General features: G+C 38.9%; 1 pseudogene; it reads left to right on the forward strand.

Annotated features, from left to right (window-relative positions):
* The first annotated feature begins 3,074 nt into the window (after nucleotides 1-3,074).
* LOC134810152 (uncharacterized) lies at nucleotides 3,075-5,107 on the forward strand (annotated as a pseudogene).
* Nucleotides 5,108-5,660: the final 553 nt, after the last annotated feature.

A 5,660-nucleotide genomic window follows, 5' to 3' on the forward strand; every position in this document is an offset into this window, starting at 1 on the left:
GTGGGGGTGGATATTAATAACTGCCAATTCACAGAATAAAGCAGGAAATCTCTTTCAGGAGATTGACTTGGCTCCTGCAGAGAAAAGACATACTAGAGAGGCTGGGCACTAGTGTGTATACAACTAAAAGTTCCTTTAAATATAGATGGAAATTTATCATTTAAAGCCTTTGATGATCTAGTCCCTTTCTAATTTTTCAGCTTTTATCTTTCACAGTTTTCTCTTTTGAAACTTCTGCTTTACTCAAACTACAACAAACAAAAACAAACATCATTTAAAATAAAAGAAAGAAAGGTCTTGTTTGAATACCGACATTTCCCGGCATGGGAGGATAAATTCAATTTCGTTTGCCATTTTAAAAGATATAAAATTGACACACAGCCTGAAATAACTTTTATTATATTACCAGGTTTTCAATCATCCAAATTAAATGTGAAAGTACCATTTTGTTGAATTTTTCATCTGAAAACACGTTTGATTTTGAGCATTTTTTTTTTCAAAGTGAAGATGAATAAGGACTTTCAGAAGCCTCCCACCAACCTTGAACCCTGGCTTCTGCTGAAGTCTATAATTGCTTCAGACAAAAACAGGAAACCTTTGAAATAAGCTGTTTTTAAATAAAGTATTTTAAAAATTGATGTGTTCCTTCTTACACAATACTTCTCCCAAATTGGTCTTACCACTTAAGCTGAGTTAGGAAAACATATGACTCAGAGATGAGAGTGTATATATATATATATATATATATATATATATATATATATATATATACACATACACTGCACCTAACATATAACTGAGACTCCTGGGAGAAGCCACATCTTATAACTTACTGTGAGCAGAGGATAAAGATGGGTAGGTTGAAATCCCCTTAGTTTCTGCCCGAGTTTGATTTATTTATTTTTTTCCAAGGTATTTATTGTGCCGCCCACCAGAGAGATGAATTTTATCTCTGAATTTTATCAGTCCTCTCAAAATGGTGACAATCAATACCACCACAATTCCAACTTCTTATCTCGGGAGTCTAATTGTATTTTTCAAAAACTTTTTATTATGGAAAATTTCAAACATATGCAAAAGTAATGAAAAATATTATAAGGAACCTCATGTGGTTATCACCCTGCATAAAGAATTATTTAGTCCCAGCCAATCTTATGCCATCTAAATGCTGACCCACTTTCCTTCATTCCACTGGGTAATTTGAAAGCAAATCTGAAACATCCTGTCATTTCATCTGTAAATAGTTCAGTTTGCGTCTCTAAAAGTTCATGATTACTTCACAAAATTCAACATCATTTTCAGGATGAATATTATATTGTAAATAAACATAGTGTATAAATTGCTGTTAAAGAGAAAATTCAGTTGTTTCTTGATTAGACACAATTTACAACTGAAATCACCAGGATGAATCATCCTCAATGGATGTCAGAACGTGTAAACCACAGAGGCATTAATTCATCAAACTTGGCACGAAACATATCACTTCAATTGCCCACTTTAATTGGAATATTTTTATTGTATTTATTTTAAATAAATTCAAAAAGAGTTTTCCACATTCTGCTTAGCCGCCAGTTTTTTAAAATTCTTCCCGTGACAGATCTTGAGTGATTTTCTAGGGAAGTAACTATCTTTGCAAAATTATATTTTTCCCCAATATCTATTAATAATCGTGGCTTTTGAACTTTAAACTTTACATTTTCCTTCAAATCAGCTTCTTTTTCCTACTTGTATCGTAACATACACTGTCACAGTTTGCCTACCCAGTTATCAAAGTTTAAGAGGTATTAGCATTCTATCATTGCCTCCCCACCAGGTTTCAAGTGCTTAAATTCCAACACATTTAATACTGTTATCATCAGCATTTCCCAAGTGGCTTATTGAAAATAAGGTGGTGGTGGTGGTGGTGGTGGTGGTGGTGGTGGTGGTGGTGGTGGTGCTGGTGCTGGTGCTGGTGGTGCTGGTGCTGGTGCTGGTGCTGGTGGTGCTGGTGCTGGTGGTAGTGGTGGTGGCGGTGGTGGTAGTGGTGGTGGCCTGTGTGTACTGAGGGAAGTTTAGGGATGATAAAGACAACTCTCATTTTAGCCCTAAGCATTGGTGGTTCGCCTACTAGTTTAAAAAATTCATTATCACTACGAATTTTCACTGCCATATGATACTTCTTTCTTGTTTTCCTACAAAATTACTTGTCCTGTGTTTTTGGTTCTTTTTCTTTTTTTGAGACAGAGTCTCACTCTCTCGCCCAGACTAGACTGCAGTGGCGCAATCTCAACTCACTGCAACCTCCACCTCCTGGGCTCAAGCAATGTTCATGCCTCAGCTTCCCGAATACCTGGGATTACAGGCATGCACCACCACGCCTGGCTAATTTGTGTGTGTGTGTGTGTGTGTATTTTTAGTAGAGACAGGGTCTTGCCATGTTGGCCAGGCTGGCCTGGAACTCGTGGCCTCAAGTGATCGACCTGCCTTGGCCTCCCAAAGTGCTAGGGTTACACGCATGAGCCACCATGCCCAGCCATTACTGGTAATTTATTAGTCAATTTTTAATTTTATTTATTTTTAATTGAGATGTAACTGACAGACACTGTATGTATTTAAGATGTGCAACGTGGTGTTTTGATACACATACACATTGTGAGATGATTCCCCAAATAAAGCTATTTAACCTATTTATCACTTCACATATCTGTTTTTTGGTGATCTACTCTCTGGGCAAAATTCAAATATCCAATATATTATTATTCTATAGTTATGATGTAATACATTAGATTTCCACAACTTGCACATTTTAAAACTGTGAGGTTGTACCCTTTGACCAAATTTCCCCATTTTCCTCCATCCCCTACCCGCTAGCAAACACTGTTCTGCTTTCTGTTTCTATGAGTTAGACTTTTTTAGATAACATACATGAGTAAAATTAAGCAGCGTTTGTCTTTCTGTGCCTGGGTTATTTCACTTAGCGTAATTTCCTCCAATTTCATCCAAGTTGTTGCAAATGGCAGGATCTCCTTTTTTTAAGTTGAGTATTATTCCAGTGTGTGCAGTATGTATACACACGTATATACATGTACCCATGTATGCATACACACGTATACACATGTACCCATGTCTGTATGCACACATATACACACGTACCCAGGTATGTATGCACGTGTATACACATGTAACCATGTATGTATGCACACGTGTATACACATGTACGTATAGATGTATACATATACACACTTATGAGTACATGTGTATCTACATGTACACATGCACACATGTATATGCACATGTGTATACAGGCATGTATATATGTGTGCTTACCTACGAATATACATACACACATATCTGTATGCATATACACACGTACATATAGATATGTATATGTATACATATGTGTCTGGAATTGGTGGGTTCTTGATCTTGCTGACTTCAAGAATGAAGCTGCAGACCCTCGTGGTGAGTGTTACAGCTCTTAAAGATGGTGTGTCTGGAGTTTGTTCCTTCAGATGTTCATATGTGTCCGGAGTTACTTCCTTCTGCTGAGTTCGTGGTCTCGCTGACTTCAGGGGTGAAACTGCAGACCTTTGCAGTGAGTGTTACAGCTCTTGAAGACAGCACATCCGGAGTTGTTTGTTTTTTCTGGTGAGTTTATGGTCTTGCTGGCTTCAGGAGTGAAGCTTCAGATCTTCGCAGTGAGTGTTACAGCTCATAAAGGCAGCGTGGACCTAAAGAGTAACCAGCAGCAAGATTTATTGCGAGCGAATGAACATAGCTTCCACAGTGTGGAAGGGGAGGTAAGCGGAGTGGGTTGCCGCTCCTGGCTTGGTTGGCCTACTTTTATTCCCTTATCTGGCCCCACCCACATCCTGCTGATTGGTCCATTTTACTGTGAGCTCATTGGTCCATTTTACAGAGAGTTGATTGGTCCGTTTTTACAGAGAGCTGATTGGTGTGTTTACAAACCTCTAGCTAGACACAGAGTGCTGATTGGTACATTTACAAACCTTTAGCTAGACACAGAGTGCTGATTGGTGCATTTACAATCTTTTAGCTAGACACAAAAGTTGTCCAAGTCCCCACCAGATTAACTAGACACAGAGCGCTGATTGGTGCGTTTATAAACCTTTAGCTAGACACAGAGAGCTGATTGGTGCATTTACAAACCTCTAGCTAGACACAGAGTGCTGATTGGTGTGTTTACAATCCTTTAGCTAGACACAAAAGTTCTCCAAGTCCCCACCTGACCCAGAAGCCCAGCTGGCTTCACCTCTCAATGGCACTCTCCGCGGGACTTTGCAGCACCTAGCCCGGGCACTCCGGCAGCCCAGAAGGAGCTCATCCCCCAATCAAGCCCAGCAGGCACTGAGCCCCTGACCACCCGGAACCCGCACCGGCCTGCAAATGCCACGCGCAGCCCCGGCTCCCGCCGGCACCTCTCCCTCCACACCTCCCCAAGAGCAGAGGGAGCTGCTTACAGACTCGGCCAGCCCCAGAGTGGGGCCCCCACAGCACAGCGACAGGCTGAAGAGCTCCTCAAGTGTGGCCAGAGCGGACGCAGAGGCCGAGGAGGTGCCAAGAGCCAGTGAGGGCTGCTAGCACGTTGTCACTGCTCACATATGCACATATATACACGTGTATACATATACATATGTATATACTTGTATATACATGTATATATGTATATGTATTCGTGTGTATGTACATGTATATAGGTGTACAGATGTATATAGTATGTATATATACATGCATGTGTACATGTATACATTAGGTACAGTTTACATGTATGTATATATGTACACATGTATTCCAGTGCGTGTATATATACACATAATCTATACATATGTGTATATTCATATACTCATATGTATACATATGTATATTCATATACATATGTATATTCATATACACATATGTATACATGTGTATATTCATATACACATATGTATACATACATGTGTATATTCATATACACATGTATGTATACATACGTGTGTATATTCATATACACATATGTATACATATATACACACATATACATACATATACATACACACAAATTTTCTTTAACCATTTGTCTATTGATGAACACAGTTTGTTTCTCTATCTTGGCTACTTGGAATAATGCTTCAATGAACATGGCAGTGCAGATATATCTGAGATACTGATTTCATTTCCTTTGGATATATGCACAGAAGTGGGATTGCTAAATCATTCAGTAGTTCTATTTTTAGTTTTTGGAGGAAACTCCATACTGTTTTCCATAATGGTTGTGCCGATTTACAATTGTACCCTTTTCTTCACATCCTCACCAACACTTAATTATTTTTTGATTTTGTGATAATAGCCATCCTAGTAGGTTTGCGGTCTTATCTCATTGTGGTTTTGATTTGCAGTTCCCTGATGACTAGTGATGTTGAGCACCTTTTCATATACCTGTTGGCAATCTGTATGTCTTCTTTGGAAAAATGTCTTTTCAGGTCCTTTGCTCTATTTTTAATCACGTTATGAGTTGCATGAGTTCCTTATGCATTTTGGATATTAAGCCCCTATCAGATATGTGGTTTGCTGTGCAGGAATTTTTTAGTTTGATGTAGTGCTACTTATTTGTGTTTGACTTTGTTGCCTGTGCTTTTGGTGTCATACCCCCAAAAATTATTGGCAAGCCCAGTGTCAAA

The sequence above is a fragment of the Pan troglodytes genome, chromosome 4 (genome assembly GCF_028858775.2).
Source record: "Pan troglodytes isolate AG18354 chromosome 4, NHGRI_mPanTro3-v2.0_pri, whole genome shotgun sequence".
Classification (NCBI taxonomy): domain Eukaryota; kingdom Metazoa; phylum Chordata; class Mammalia; order Primates; family Hominidae; genus Pan; species Pan troglodytes.